This window comes from Hibiscus syriacus, unplaced genomic scaffold (genome assembly GCF_006381635.1).
Source record: "Hibiscus syriacus cultivar Baekdansim isolate YM2019G1 unplaced genomic scaffold, ASM638163v2 tig00111392_pilon, whole genome shotgun sequence".
Lineage (NCBI taxonomy): Eukaryota > Viridiplantae > Streptophyta > Magnoliopsida > Malvales > Malvaceae > Hibiscus > Hibiscus syriacus.
Window position 1 is genome coordinate 647,456 of NW_024063078.1, and position 17,696 is coordinate 665,151.

General features: G+C 33.8%; 2 pseudogenes; one reads left to right on the forward strand and one right to left on the reverse strand.

Annotated features, from left to right (window-relative positions):
• Nucleotides 1–10,599: 10,599 nt before the first annotated feature.
• LOC120160555 lies at nucleotides 10,600–11,165 on the forward strand (annotated as a pseudogene).
• A 2,502-nt stretch (nucleotides 11,166–13,667) lies between these two features.
• Nucleotides 13,668–15,571, reverse strand: LOC120160358 (annotated as a pseudogene).
• Between the last annotated feature and the right edge of the window lie 2,125 nt (nucleotides 15,572–17,696).

The window sequence follows — 17,696 nt, forward strand, 5'->3', positions numbered from 1 at the left end:
ATATTTTGAGTTTAAATCTTATAAATAAAAATAATATTGAAAGAGCTTACATTTCAAAATAAAATTTAACCTAACTTGGTTTTGAACCTTATTTAAGTCCTTATACTGTTGAACATTGAAGATCTCATACAATAAAATAAAGTATATATTATTATAACTAATTCTATTTTTATAAATTAAGTCACATCAATTTTATCAATAAATAAAATCAAATCAAATACAAATATTATTTATTGAAATAATTTTTGTAATATATTTCTATAAAATATTTCCATTCACTCGTATAGTAAGTTTGATAAAATCTCACACTTATTATGAGTTTATTGTTTTATTAATAGAGCAATCTAATTTTCTTCATTTAAGAAATATAGTTATAAAATTTTTACATGCATTTTTAAAAAATTTCATTGTTTTTATTTATTTTAATACATCTTAAAAATATAAAAGCATATTGTTAATTTCATCACAAAGCTTAAAAACTTACAATAAAATAAAATCTTAATTATTAAGGGTAGCCTTTTGGCTTATAAAAGTTAAATTGAAGATCGAAATTTTAAAAAATACAAAACATAAAAATGATAAAATTAGATTACATCATCCAAACCTTATATTTCGAGTCAAATTTGAAAGAGATTCATACCTCGATCCATACCTCAAACTTGACACTTTCACGCTCCTAATCTAGTCCATAAAATTAGGCATGTGAATGAAACGGAACAAATAGCTCACTATTCGAGATCGACTCGGTAAAAGCTCAATAAATGATCGACTCAAATGGATTTGACTCGAGTTCGAGCTCGACTCGAATTCTTAACAAGTCGAAACAAACTATTTGATATTCGACTCGAAAAACTCACGAGAACCTCATAAAAATAAGATATTAATTTTTTTTAAATAAATTATTAATAATAATAATAACATTTATATGTCGACTCTTTTTAAAAAATATAATATAAGATTTTCATGTACTTAAGGTTCATGTTCAAGTTTGACCTTCAACCAAGTTAAGTTAAGATTTTTTTTTTATTTCGAGCATTTTCAATCTTCAACTCATAGTTTCAAGTCCGAGTTAAACTTGAAAATTTTAGGCTGACGAGTTTTCGAATTAAGTCGAGCTCCCTTTTGGAGTTTTCGAGTTGAGTTGTGCTCAACAATAATTGAGCTCGACACTACTCTTTTATGGCCCCGGCGTAGAACAACACTATAGTGTCCCTAAAGGATTTTCATATATTGTAATAAAACACTATAATGAAAATTTTAGGCTAACGAGTTTTCGAGCTGAGTCGAGTTCCTTTTTAGAATTTTTGAGTCGAGTCGAGCTCGACTAAACTCGTTTACGGCCCAAACATAGAACAACACTATAATGTCCCTAAAGAATTTTCATATATTGTTAAATCTAAGCAGCTTTGAGGGTTTTCATATATTGTAATAAAATCCTCTCCACGTGATTCAAAAGTATCGAGGTTTAAACACCAAACATTCGTCACATTCATAAACATCATGCCATTATGACACTAAACTACATCTCATCAATGGCTTAGAATAGGCAAAAAAATATAAGCAATTATTATATTTTATATAATCTTTAAATAAGAAAAATTAATATTCAAGGAAAATTACACTTGTGGCCATTGATCTTTTAAAGTGCTTTCAATTTGGTCATTGAATTTTTAAAACTTGCATTACAATTATCAAACTTTTAATTCGCTTTCATTATGGTTATTTTTGTTAGTTTTCGTTAAGAAATACTGACGTAACATACTAAAGTTTTCTTGTAAAAATATCGCAAGGAGATTGAAAAGTTTTTCGAAGAGTTTGAACCAAAGGAATGAAAGAGAAGAAGAGTAATGGTTTGGTGATCTTTCTAATTGAAGAAATCACCGAACAATGATAAAAACGATGACAAAAGATAGCAACAATCTAATAGAAGTTAAAACTTAATTTTTTTTTATATGCCACGGTTAATCGCCATGTCAACTTAAAGTTGAATTATGTTAATATTTTCGCCAAACAGACTCTTTCTAACATTGAGATTGACCGATGACCGTTTTGTTCATAAGAAACTCAATTTTTACAATGATTGTTAATTTCGAAAATTATGGTTTTTGAGGAAGAGGGTTCCATGTCAACGTTTTATAACAGAAGCTAATTACAGTGATGGCAATGGATGCGAATTAAAATTTTAGTGATTTTAATAAAAGTTACAAAATTTGAATGACCAGAATAGAAAATGCCTAAAAGTTAAGTGATTACGAATGTAATTTATCCTAATATTTGTATATAAATTATATCACTCCACTAGTTATCATTTATGAATAAAATTGAAAGAACATTACAATATATTTTATAAACATTTTTCTTATTCATAGTTTCATACTTGTTTTAATTTAATTTGATTTTAAATATTTGTAATCATTCAAATAATATTATTTTATATAAATAAAAAACGACATAGCCTCTTCTACCATAAATTCTAATGGGATACTAATTAAACTCATTTATTTATTTATTGATTTTTTAGCTTTTATATGGAAGCATCTCCTGCAAAGCTTTTATACTCGTGAACGAATGTAGCTAGCCGCGACATAATCTCGGGGGATGATGCTATTTTCTTCATGACATCGGGCTTTATCAATCCGACATTTACTGTTGCGGAAGACGGCTATCAGATAAAGCAAAATCACAACTGATAATTTGAGAAAATAAAAATGAAGATAAAAGAGACAAAATTTACGTGGAAAACCCCTAAATAATATAGGGTAAAAACCACGGGCAACGGTAGAAGAATTTCACTATGAGAAAATAGGAATTACAACTTCTCTCGATCTACCAAGGAGAAAACAATGATAATTCTCTCTTGATAAAAAGGAGAAAACAACTCTCAAGAAACTCTCTAAATTCTCTCTAGTATTGGAAGAAAGCTAGAATGTTTTGGGATGGTTTTGAAGCTAAATGAGCTAGGGTATTTATAGTTGAAGCTTAAGGACTCATTTGTAAATACCCTAAACTTTAGTGACTAAAGTTTATAATTTTCCCTTTCTAAATGTCAACAAAAAACCAACAAACTTTCGGTGCATTAAATTTGTGCACTTTCGGTGCATTTATGCACCACCCATATTTGACTTTTCAACAATCTCCCACTTGAAGATTTGATTGGAACAATCATATCTTCACACCATTCTTTCTACCTTGTACCTTCATGTTGCTTACGTCTCTGACAGGCCACAGGAGGATCGACACCAGGTAAATTTATCAGCATTGATTGCCTTCGTCATGAAATCTGCTATGTTATCTTTGGTATGGATCTTCTGCATATCTACCGTCCATTCTTCCACCTTTTCACGAATGAAATGGTACTGAACTCGTATGTGTTTTGTCCTTGAATGAAATGTTGGATTCCTTGCTAAATCCCCTGCATAGTCAGAATAGACATACTCATTGATAAGTAAGTTTGATCTTCCGTAATATAATGCAACATTTGAGGTCTCTTTGATATATCTCAAGATCCTCTTTACTGTATTCCAATGCTCTTTGCCTGGATTCACCATGTACCGACTAACCACTCCCACTGCTTGTGCAATGTCTGGTCTTATGCATATCATAGCGAACATTAAACTTCCCACTGCTGATGCATAAGGTACTCGAGACATCTCCATCCTCTCTTCTTCACTGCTAGGACTCATACTGAAGGATAATTTGAAGTTAATAGGAAGAGGGGTAGAAATTGGCTTACAATCTTGCATGTTGAATCTTGACAAGATCTTCTTTAAGTAATTTTTTTGTGAAAGCCAAATCTTCCTATTACTTCTGTCTCAGTGAATTTGTATCCCTAGAATCTTGTTTGTTGATCCCAAGTCATTCATTTCAAATTCCCTAGCCAGCTGTGCCTTCAATTCTTCAATATGATATTTGTTAGGTCCTACAACCAACATGTCATCCACATACAACAGCAATATAATAAAATCGTTATCACCAAACCTCTTAAAATAAGCACAAGGGTCTGCATTAAGTCTGTTGTATCCAAGGCACATAATTTAGGAATCAAATCTCTTATACCAACACCTCAGCGCCTGCTTTAGACCGTACAAAGATTTGTTCAACCTGCAAACCAAGTTCTTCTTTTCTTTTTCTTCAAAACCTTCAGGCTGGAGCATGTAAATCTCTTCTTCAAGATTTCCATGAAGAAAAGTTGTTTTAACATCTAGCTGCTCTAGATGTAAATTCAATATAGCACACATTGCTAAAACTACTCGAACTGTTGTTAGTCGAACCACAGGAGAAAATATTTCATTAAAATCAATACATTCTTTTTGAGCATATCCTTTGACCACCAGTCTTGCACGATACCTCTCAACTTGATCGTCACCATTTCGCTTGATTTTGAAGACCCATTTGTTACCAATTTGCTTTATTCCTTGTGGTAGTGGCACAAGGTCCCATGTATTATTTTTATGAAGGGCTTCAATTTCTTCTTGCATCACCATCATCCATAGTGAACCATCTGAGCTGTTTATTGCCTCCTGGTATATTGATGGCTCACCGTCCTCTGTTAAAAGGCAGTATGCAATATTTCCTTCTATAACATAATCTGAGTGCCAATTGGGACGTCTTCTCACACGATCTGATTGACGAGTTGTTGGAGCTTCAGAACTCTCTGGTTCTTGTTCACCATGTGCTAGTTCTGCTTCAGAAGAATCTCCTTGTTCAACATCCTTTTCCACATGTATCTGTGTAGTCTCTGACTTTTCAGTGCTACCACCATCTTCTTTTATTTTTAGTTTATCTTCTACAAAGATAACATCTCTACTGATGATCACTTTGTGGGCAGTGAGATCCCACAAGCGATGCCCCTTTACACCATCAACATACCCCAAGAATTTGCATTTCCTAGATTTTGGATCCAGTTTTGAGATTTCTTGGGAGTTGTACATCACGTACACAATACTTCCAAATACATGGAGGTTTAAATAATCAGCTGATTTACCAGTCCACATCTCCATTGGTGTCTTCAGCTCTATTGCAGTTGATGGAGTTCGATTCACCAAATAACATGCGGTATTGACTGCTTCTACCCAGAATGATTTTTCTAGGCTTGCATCCCTCAACATTGCTCTTATTCTTTCTAACAAATTTCTATTCATCCGCTCTGCCACTCCATTTTTTTGAGGAGTGTTCGCCACTCTGAACTGTCTTTTGATGCATCCTTTCTTGCAAAAGTCATCAAATTCTTCGCTTGTGTATTCTCCTCCATTATCTGTTCTGAAACACTTGATCTTATTTCCAGAATCAAGTTCCACCCGCGCCTTGAAGTTTTTGAAAGTTGAAAAATGTCTGACTTCTTCTTAATAGGGTACACCCAACATCTCCTAGAGTAGTCATCAATAAATGAGACAAAGTATTTTGCTTCGCCTAGGGATGTAACTGGTGCTTGCCATACGTTAGAGTGAACCAATTCTAGAACATTTTTGCCTCTAGAATTTGATTTGTTGAATTTCAATCGGTGCTGCTTACTTGTTATGCAATGCTCACACAAATGGAGTATTACCTTTGTTAAGCCTGAAAGTAGCTTTTGCTCCACAAGGACTTTTATTCCTTGTTCTGATATGTTTCCAAGTTTCTGATGCCATAGCATTGCAGAATCTGAACTACATGAGGCAACAGAGGCTTCTGCTTCTAGCAAAGTCTCTCCCTTCAGCATATACAAGTTTGATGCTATCTTTTCACCTTTCAGCACCACAAGCGCTCCACGGAACACCTTCATGATTCCTTTCTGTGTTTCAATCTTGCTTGCATTATTATCCAACAATCCGTAGGATAATAAATTTTTCTTCAAGTCTTTCACGTGCCGCACATCTCGAACAATTTTGATTGTTCCATCATACATCTTCAATTTGATGATTCCCACGCCAACGATCTCTAAGGCACGATCATTACAACTATACACATATCCTCCTGAGACAGGTTCATAATGATAGAACCATTCTCTTCTTGAGGTCATGTGATATATTGCTCCCGAATCAATGAGCCATATATCTGCATATCTCTTTCTACCTTCCACGGTGGTTGACGCTTCACAACATAGATCATCTACATCATCTGAAGTGTTTGAGGTATTTCCTTGTGGATTGAAGTTTTTATTTAGACTCCAACAATTCTTCTTCAAGTGACCCTTGTTTTCACAGTTATAGCACTTTAAATTCTTCTTGCTCCTCGACTTCGATCTACCATGTTTGTGACTGCTGCTTTGGCCACGTTCTGTTGATCTCCCTCTCATCGTTGTTAACGCTTCTGCTTGTTGAAGATTTACTTGTCTATCTTCCTTGTTCTTACGCCGATTTTCTTCTTGTAGAACAACAGTTGCAACGTCATCGAAGGCTAGAGTAGTGACATTATTGTTTGTCAAGTTGATGACGAGTTGATCATATGAATCAGGTAGACTTTGAAGTAGAAGTTCAACACGTTCTTGTTCTCCTATTGTACATCTTAAAGATGTAAGCTGAGAAAATAACGTGTTTGGTGTGTTTAAGTGCTCCGTCACTGAAGTAGATTCTGACATACGGAGAGTGTATAATTTTCTCTTAAGGAAAATTTTATTATGCAACAATGTGGCCTCGTACAGTTTGGTGAGATGATCACATATCTCCTTAGCTGTCTTCTTCTCCTCGATGCTTGACAATACTTCATCTGCTAATGCTAGATGAAAGTTTGTCATAGCATTTCCGTCCATTTCGATCCATTTGTTGTCATTTGTGAAATCTACCGGCCTTTCACTGATAGCTGCTAGACAACCGTATTTCCTCAGGATGACCTTCATCTTCAATTTTCACATTGAGAAATTTCTCCCATTGAATTTTTCAATATCAAATTTCGTTGTCATAGCTTCTTTTACGGATAACTCCCACTATTTCACTATCGTGAATAGTTCTCTGGAACATTCAAAGAATGGGTAATAACTTCTTACTTTCTTATGTTGGAGGATCTACCTTTTGGTGGCAACCACAAAAACAATAAGCAGATATTGCACACTCTAATCTGGATCTGATACCAATTATTGCGGAAGACGGCTATCGGATAGAGCAAAATCACAACTGATAATTTGATAAAATAAAAATGAAGATAAAAGAGACACAAAATTTACGTGGAAAACCCCTAAATAATATAGGGTAAAAACCACGGGCAACGGTAGAAGAATTTCACTATGAGAAAATATGAATTACAACTTCTCTCGATCTACCAAGGAGAAAACAATGATAATTCTCTCTTGATAAAAAGGAGAAAACAACTCTCAAGAAACTCTTTAAATTATCTCTAGTATTGGAAGAAAGCTAGAATGCTTTGGGATGGTTTTGAAACTAAATGAGCTAGGGTATTTATAGTTGAAGCTTAAGGACTAATTTATAAATACCCTAAATTTTAATGACTAAAGTTTATAATTTACCCTTTCTAAATGTCAACAAAAAAAACCAACAAATTTTTGGTGCATTAAATTTGTGCACTTTCGGTGCATTTATGCACCACCCATATTTGACTTTTCAACATTTACCATCGACATCATGGGGAGGAAGAAACTCAATTCGATAGCCTCTTCTTATTCTATCGGGGAAAGTGCCACATCGAGAGCTTTCGCGTTCAGATTGGCACTTGAGAAGGCTTCCATGACGTGTTCACACATCTTCTTAATTGCATCGGCTAATGTAGAGACTATACACTTCAAATTCAACGTAGCATCTCCGACAATGCACACTTTAATGGCTCTAGCAAGCCACAACTTAATCTCAAGGGATGATGCTATTTTCTTCACAACATCGGGTTTTACAAATCCTGCCGCAAGAAAACTAAATTCAATAGCTTCTTATTCTTCTTCTTCCGGGGGAAAGTTCTACATTGTGAATCTTACTTTTCCATAAGGCGCTTTTGAAGGCTGATTGGATCTCTTTATCTATCTTTTTTATGTCATCAGAATTTATGTCAATCAATGTAGAATGTCTCCTTCGTATTCTCAATGACATGTGTTAAAACCTAATCCGTTGTCGTCTCCTATCACGGACTGAATTGAAAGCATCACAGTCAATTGAAATATAACTAAACCCATATGTGCCATCCTTTTATTGTTTAAAAAGTTAAGCTAAAAAACAATAAATTTATCTAATATTTATTAATGTCGAACAGCTACGAGCGGTATTCGTGTGGAGAGCATCGTGGTTGACGGGACTTGAAAGATGCATTATTCGGGTTGCACCTGAGTCACTTGTGCCTCTTGAATTTGAAATTAAAATCCTCTTAATATAAACATATTTTATGTATAATTGTATTAAAATTTAATACGTATAAATGTGTTAAAACTTATATATTATTACGTAAAAACTCGTTTAAATTTATACTATTTCTTATAAGAAATGATAAATTATATAAAATGTACGATCATGATAACACAATATAATTTTATTAATTCAATCTTACTAAAATTACAACACGAAAGGAATATGGAATACTATTTATTTATGGCTACATCAACATTTATAAAAATAAATAAATTATTAATAAAAAAAGTTATAAACTTGTAATGCATAATATACATGTCGAGCATGTTTCAAACCATGTTCTTATCAAATCAAACGTATAGCTTATAATAGCCTGCATGCTATTTCACTAAAAGTCGTGCAATTCACGTGCTTTTTATGCATAAATAATCTATCATTAGTTGATATTGTCAGTTGATATACGGTGATATATTTTTATTAATCTATTAGGTCATATTTTTATTGATTAAAATCGATTTTATGATGATATTTAATGTTAGTGTTAGACATAAAATTATGATAACTACTCGTAGATTGGATCAACAATAATTTAATTCTTATAAGTTATGTACAATGAACATGTCAAGAAATTACAATTTTCCAAGGAATGTCAAGTGTTTAGTACTCTTACGAGATCTTGACTATGAAGTGATCTTCTGACAACTCGCAAGCTTTCATTATTTTAGTCTTAAAAGAGTAGTAGTGGTGAATATATATGTTGCCATGGATATCAAATCGGCAATGACTTTCGTGTGGAAGCCAGACTTCCATGTAATAATCAAACGAAAATGGTATCCAACATAGAAATCCACCTCCAATTGAGATGGATTAAGGAATATACCGACGATGTTAGGTGGGATTGTATTTTAGAAAATTTTAATTTTTCTATAAGATATATAATTTTAATTTCTTTTAATAAATATCAAATTTTTAAATTTTTAAATTTTTAGGGTAATCTACGTTAGATATCACTGAACTCTGTCCGTTGACTCGTTTATATAACTGGAATTTTAATTTTACCAATTATAGCATTGAACTTTAGTTTTACATTCAATTATGTCACTCTGGCGTTAAGTCACTAATAGGACAAGGACATGGCTATTGCTGAAGTGGTATGCCACAACAAACGACGTTATTCTGGTGCGATTGTTCTGATGCTTAAAACGACGTCGTATTAGACACTAAACTTTTGGGGTGTATCGATTTTGTAACTGAACTCTTTAATAGCTTTCTTTTTTACCACTACACTTTCCTGCCACCGCTGACAACCAAACACCTTCGTTCATCGGTCATATGTCGTGACAATATTGGTACCAAAACGATCGTATTTCACTTCTCTTTCTTCTCCTATGATTGTTTTTTCATGAAACCCACTCAAAATTGACAAAAATCCATTTAAAAGTTCAACATATTAATACTCCGATCTCTTTCAATGACTAATTAATGAGCCTAGTTTTGAGGTATGTTGTTCATCTTCTTGAAATAATGTTTTTCACTATTCAGATTTTTTAACAAACACCTCAAACCTCATAAATCTAATAAAGTCTCTAAACATCTAAAAATGATAGAATTTTTTATGTTTAGTTTCGTCGGTTTTGAGTGAGTTTCACAGAAAACTAATCATATGAGAAGAATGAGGAGTCAAATGCAAACATTTTAGTAACGATTTCACTACGAAAGATGATCGATGACGGGAGACAATAGGCTTTCGATGGCGGTTGAAAAATGCAGTGCTAAAAAAGAAATATATTTAAAAGTTCAGTGGCATAAGCGGTACACCCATAAAGTTTAGTGTCTAAAACGATATAGTACTTTTAGGCATCAAAACAACCACACCAAAATGACGTCATTTTGATTTGACATGCCACGTCAACAACCGCTAGCCATGTCATCCTTCTATTACTTATTTAACGGCGGAGGGACGTAACTGAATGTAAAATCAAAGTTTAATGTTATAATTGAAAAATTAAAAGTTTAATGGTATAAACAAGTCAAAAGATAAAGTTCAATGATATTTGGTGTAGTTTACCTTAATTTTTAAATTCCTACGTAAAATTTTATCTACGATCCCTAAATGATTTATTTGGAAAGCAACCCCTTTTCATAACATGACTCATTCACTATTATTTCTCAAATTTATTTGTCCTTATTAGCAGCATGTGCCTTATAGTTGAATCTCCATTATAATTCGAAATCAAACCCCGCTCACCATGGCTACTCTCTCTCTCTATAAATACCTCTCCATGAAAGCCGTGTCCTCCACAAGCCTTCTCTGAATATCTTATCATATATTCTAATCATGGCAATGTCGACTAACTCAATGACCACTGAGTGTGAAAACGAGTTCGATTACTCTCAGAGAGGACAGTGGCTTCGAGCGGCTGTTTTGGGAGCTAATGATGGGTTAGTTTCAGTAGCTTCGTTGTTAATGGGCGTTGGCTCTGTTAAAAAAGATGTCAAAGCCATGATCCTTGCCGGTTTCGCCGGCTTGGTGGCCGGTGCATGTAGCATGGCCATCGGATAGTTCGTCTCGGTGTATGCCCAGAGGGACGTCGAGATGGCTTAGATGAAAAGAGAGAAAGAAAAGAGAGAAGAAGCGGCTGCGAATCCGGGACAAGCGGCAGTTGCATCTGCCTTGGCTTTCTCGGTTGGTGCGGTGCTTCCGCTGTTGGCGGCGGCTTTTATAACGGACCATAAGGTGAGGATGGCCGTTGCGGTGGCTAGCATGTCATTGGTGGTGTTCGGGGTGGTGGGGGCTTTGTTCGGGGGAACTCCGGTGGTAGGGTGCTTGTTGGAGGCTGGATTGCCATGGCTATTACTTTCGGGCTTACTAAGTTGATTGGTTTGCATAGGATGAAGATTTGAGTAATTTTATGTGTTAAACTTGATTAAATGTTGTAGTATCATGTTCAAAGTAAGACGTCATGTTTTTAAGTGATATAATATGTTTGTTTAATTTATTGTAGCTTAAAAAACTCAAACCGTTATATTTGATCGGTGATAAAATATGAAATCGGATCAAATCATATAAAATTGTTTGAGTTTTTTAAGTTACAATAGATCAATTCAACATATCACGTTACTTAAAAATATTAAGCTTTAGATCGTGTATGATTCATACAATTAAACTTTTAATTATTTTAATAATAACACTATATTTTGGTTTTAACTTTAACCATATATTCAATAAATAAATAAAAACTTTAACTATAGTATCAAACCGTTAAAATCAAAATAATGTGATGACATCGATAAAACAATATTGTTGTGATGTGATTATCAATGTCATCGCTGACAGTGAATCGTTATCATTCATTGATTTTTTTTTTTTTTGGCTCAACAAGAGAATTTTATTATAATATCAAACTACTTAAACGGTAAACCTCGTTAAACATGTCCCTAAACAAACTTATATGAAGGAAAATAATGTATAATTTGAAGAACATGACTCATGACCGTTTCTGTAAGCTAATACCCACCAGATCAGACTACTCAAGCACCAATGTGCCATCACAAAGCCCTTACAATCATAGCTAAAGAGCACTTAAACGAATCTATTAACACCAAGCTTTAAGGATTGATACTTTCATCCACATTTTATCTTTCGTTAACCGGACAATCATCCCATTACATGAACTCTCCATATTAATTTTCATTTGTGACAAAATCGATTTAAAATTATTTATATTTTAATTATCTTTCTTTGTCTATGATTTTTTACGCAAATCACTCTAAAATGATAAAAAAAACAAAACAAATCCATCAATTTTTTTTACTTATCTTTCTCGAATTTGAAGGTTTGAGGTGTTTATTTAAAAATTCAAATATTGATAAACATTATTTCAAGAAGTCATACAACGTACCTCAAAACTAGTCTCATTCGCAAGCCATTGGAGGAGATAAGAGTATTATTAGCATGCCAAATCATTATATAATTTTTCGTCAATTTTGACTAAGTTTTGTGAAAAAAAGCAATCTGATAAGAAAAAAATGTGAATGAAATATGAACATGTTGATATCAATCTTGATGTGAATGACGATCGGTGACGGACAATGATTGACTTCCCACAAAGGTCGAAGAAGTTTAATGCCTAAAACTGAATCTTTTTAAAGTTTAGTGACAAAACTGTTACTCCCCGAATGTTCAGTGCCTAAAACAAAGTCGTTTTGGGAATCAATAGCAAATCTAAAACATCATCGTTTTGTCTACATCATCACAGAAACAATTAAAAGTTTAATTATATAAACAATAAAACGTATAAATTTCAGTGATATCTAATATAATTTTAATTTTTTGTTTAAACTAATGTCACATTATTTAATTAAATTAATCTCATAAAATAAACAACTTTTTAAATTGATACAAAAATGATTATATTGCTCTTCGTTCACCTTGGATTGTTTTTCATTTTAAAAGTATATACATTAAAATATGCCCTATGCTATAGTACAAGGACTTGTACAATAATTTTACCTTTTATTTTCAGTTCTCCTATGCAAATTGGAACAAAGTTTGTACGATAAAAATTATTTTTGTTAACCAACGTGAAACCTTATTAGTTTGTGCAGTTATATTAATGTTAGCGCTTTCTTCTTATGCTGTTGTTATGCACGATATAATTATATGCACGATATAATTATATGCAGGGTAAATGACGTATTTAATATATAAATTATTAATTTTGATCTATTTTAATATTTAATATTTTTATTTTTTTTTAAATTATACTTAAAGTTTAATTGTTTCATTTTAGTATTCCACCGTTAAATTTTTAAAAAAAAAAAGGTACCAAAACACGTTTAATACCTAAATCATACTTAAGTTTTGATTTTTTTATAAAAAATTAGGTACAAAACATATCAAAAATGATAGTTTAGGTATTAAATGTGTTACATTTTTTATAACGGGAATTAAAATGAAACAAAAAGTAAACTTTAGGTATGATTTTGAAAAAAATTAAAGTTTATGTATTAAAACGGACTAAAACTGATAGTTTAGATATTAAATATTTACCCTTTTGATTAATATATTCATGCGTTTACAATTATAATTAAACAATATAATGTATAAATAGAAGGATTAAATTATATAAATAATCCCTAGATTATTATAAAATATGAAATATTTTTTTGAATCACTAATATTTTTGAAGTTATAAAATAATCATTAAAATTTTTAAGTGGTTATAAAATGATCATTAAACTTATCAAATTATTGTAAAATAATCCTTAAGCTTATTAAAATTTATCATTATTTTATAATATGAAGTGACTATTTTATAACATTTTAATAAATGTAATGGTTATTTTATGATTTTCAGAAATTTAGTGATCAAAAGATCATTTCAGTACAGTAAAGTGATTATTTGTGTAGTTTATCCTAAACAGAATTATGATTGACCATGACTATACCACCATGATTGTACGGATACGCTTGTACATTGGACGTTCCAACATGTCCTTGCAGGCCATTCCTTCTATATTGATCCCACATCGCCTGTTCTTCCACGAGGAGTTTCTGCTTCTTTTCCATGTCCGACATTTGCACGTAAGACGGCGGTGCCACAGTGAGTGACACCGCGAATGGATCGACTGGGGTCGATCCATTATTGTTCTTATCACCATCCGATGATGGTTGTGTTGGCAATGCCAGCATTGCAGGTCTTCCAGCCGATCCAAATGCGACGCTGCTAGCACTTCCAGTCGTCGCACAACTTTGCATCGCCGCCATTGTCTGTCCCTGTTGGTACATCCCGTCTAGCAACAACTTGTCGAATCCACCGCCGAGTTCCGCTTTTTGATTACTTAAGCTACTCGCGGATTGAACCAGTGCGGTTTCCCAATCGGTCTCGTCTTTCAAATCTTCCCATGTCGGTCCCGTCGACGTCTTTGCCGGTGCAGGGCCGTCGAACAACGCTAATGCCAATTTATCGGCGTGGTCTTCAAAGGAAATTGAGTCCTCCCTAAGTTCAACAAGTCAGCTCTTGTTGCACCACGATAGCTTCGAGTTATCATCTTCGTCTTTCTTCTCCGTTCTTCTTCGACGAGATTTTCCGGGGAGGCAATGCTTTAACGGCGTTATTATCTTCTTCGGGCTCGGGTTCTTCGATTTCCTCGGGTTCATGATTCGGTTCCTCTTTGCTTAGGTTTCCTTGTTCCAACGCCGATTTGTCGCGGATCAACTCGTCGAGGAGGTCGAGTTTCTTTTGAGTGATCCTCTCGATCTCCGTGAACTCGGACAGGCGAGCGACGCCGACGGTTTTACTCCACGAGTAGAAAGCATCGAGCTCCTCGAATTGCTTGCTTTGACGGCAGAAAACTTCGTAGATTTTCATGGCGTCCGGCATGTCGACGTCCGTGAAACGGTCGATTAAAGCTGCCATTATTTCGTTCATGTCGTAATGAACCTGGAAACTCTCTTTCACGATTGGATAAAGCGCCACCGTGACCACCCTGTTGCATTTGGCTTCACCTGTTATTTTCAATCATCCAAAGGCAAAGATTAAATCTTCATTATGTAGGGTATTAATATCATAAACAATTTGAAATTTTTTAGATTCGAATCTAATCAAAACCTGTTGGTCGACAAGCTAAGAAACGTTCAAGAAGCTGCTGTAATTGCTGCATTCTTTGAAATAATTGCTCGGTTTTCATTTCGTAAACCGATGTGGGTTTAACGACGATCACCTTGTCGTTATATTCTTCCTCGAATTCGTCATCGTATTATACATACTCTGTTTCGCATTCTTCCCATGCATCTTGAATTCGAGGCTTTCGTCTAGGTACAACGCGTAAGTCCGCACGAATGCGGAGAAATCCCACGAGTTCGATCTCCAGGAGTCGCGGAAGTCCGACATGTTGAGAATCCGGGTCCCGCGCCTCGTCGAGAAGAAGATCTCTTGCTCATACGCCGGGCCGCCTCGGTGAGAAGACGGTGGATCAACATCAGAGTCTTCAACGCCACGGTCCAGTTCTTGGTCTTGTTGAGACGTCTCGAGAGGGTGTTAACGCATGCGCTAACGTAGGCTCGCGAACTCGAGGTCAACATAAGTATTTCTCGGACGTACCGCTCATCGGCAGGGTATTCTTCGTGTCGCGTCGCCTTGACGATCGCGACATCGAGGTCGGAAAGCAACGTGCTGCCACCGACTTTGGCCAGACTAATGCTAGTCTGGTCTTTAACACGGCCGATGGCTCTTTGGAACTTGCTCGTCATAGATTTTAAGATTTAATATTAGGTTAAATACCAATAGATAATAATAAGAAGAAGATAAAAGAAATTCCCAGCAACAATGGATGGAAAAGATTGTTGATGAGAAAATAAGCAGAAGAGAGACTAAAATGAAAGAAAATAAAGGAAACGGAAGAAAATTTTCTACTTTCCCAGCAACCTCTGTTATTTCTTTTTCGTTTTTCCTTTAAACCAACAGAAATAAACCAGAAGATAGAAGAAAACAAAGGAAAATTGAAGAAAATTTTCTACTCTTTCCCTTAAACTTTCATCAACTTCCCTCTTCAACTGTGTTTTATCTTTGTTCATTTTTTGTTGAAACCAAACAGAATTCGATCTCTGAATCAACCATGCATGCATTGCCATTTGTTAGCCGATATTGTTGCATGAACAAAGAAAAGTAGGAAACTTTGTACGACAGACATTTAGCCAAAAGGCAGATTCTGATTGGATATTGCTAAAGAAAACATGAAATCTGTTTAATACTAATTAAGATGGGCTGATTCAACGAGATAATGTTCTTGATTTTTTTTCACGAGATAATGCTTTGGACATATTATTTGCTGAGATAGGGTTAATTCTACAGTGACCAAAGAGGTCGCCATGCACGCCCAACGACCAAGGAAGTCGCCATGCACTCGGGGCGACCAAGGAGCGGGAGCTTCATGGTGTGCATGGGGGAGATCGGTGCATGCATGGGGGGATCGGTGCATGGGGAGATCAGTGCATGGGGCATGCACGTGGGGTTTAGGTCGCCATGGAGTCTCGGCGACATGGTAGGTCGCCATGGAGTCCCGACGACCAAGCTGTGGGAGATTCCTTCACCGAAGCTTTAACCCTATCCCTCATGCATGTGTTGCATCCATAGCTGGGAGATTCATGCATCGAGACCAAGCTTTAACCCTATCACTCATGCATGCGTTGCATCCATAGTTGGGAGATTCCTACATCCGTAGCTGCATGCGTTGCATCCATAGCTGTATGATTGCAGCGTTAATTTAGCTGCTAAATGCATCAAATATTGATGTTCAATTGAATCCTTTCAAAGCTCAATAGTTATACGATTCAATGCTAATATTATTTTCTTCAATAGTCAAATTTAATGACTCTGTCAAACGCTTTTTTGCTTTATATAAATGATATAGGGTTTAGGGTAGAAGCAGAAGCAGAACCAGGAGCATAAGCATAAGCATAAGCACATATAAACTTTGCCGAGAGAAAGAAAGGAAAAGAAGAAATAAAGGATCAAACTAGTTCGTGAGGTAATTTTTATTGTTTAATTTAGTTTATTATATGAAATTATTAGTTTGCTAGTTTAGGGTTTAGGGTAAAACTAAAATCTAGTTAATTAGTTTGTTAGTATAAATTTAGTTTGTTAGTTTAAGTTATATTATATTATATAAAAAATTAGTTAATTAGTTTAATAGTTTAAGTTATTAAATATAAAAAAATATAATTAATTTGTTAGTGTCTTTAAACGTATATTAGTTGTTCTTTGAAGTTGAAGTTATATTATAAAAAAATTAATTAGAGTTAATTAGTGTGTTATTTAACTAAGTTATATTATAATAAAGAAATAGTTTATTAGTTAAGTTATATAATATATTAGATTATATAAAATTAATTTGTGGGAGCTATTGTTGTTTAAATAAATTAAACGGTTTACACATACATAACATTATTCCACAACATTTGCCTACGTTCATATATTCGAAGAAAGAAACAAAGAAGGAAAAAAGGAGAAGAAGACATAAATACGTGAGTAATTTATTATTTTTTGTTGTCAATTTTTTGTTGTTGTGTATGTGTAAATTAGTTAGTTAGTAAGTTTATATTAGATTATATAAATTTGTGCGAGATAATTTCTATTTAAAAAAAATATGTGTTTAAAAATATTTAGTGTTTTTAAAAAAAATATTTTGTTTAATTTATATTGTATGTGTAAATTAGTAAGGAGTAAAAATTAATTGAATGAAATAATCCGGCCAACGCATTATCACGATATTTACCTAACAAATTTGTTTGATATTTTAAAAAAATAAAAATATATCAAACTAATCATGATTATTAGTAATAATTACTAAATGATTAGTATCAAATCTAAATCATTAAATATTTATAATAAATAATATTAGTAATCATGAATAAATCATATTATTATTAAA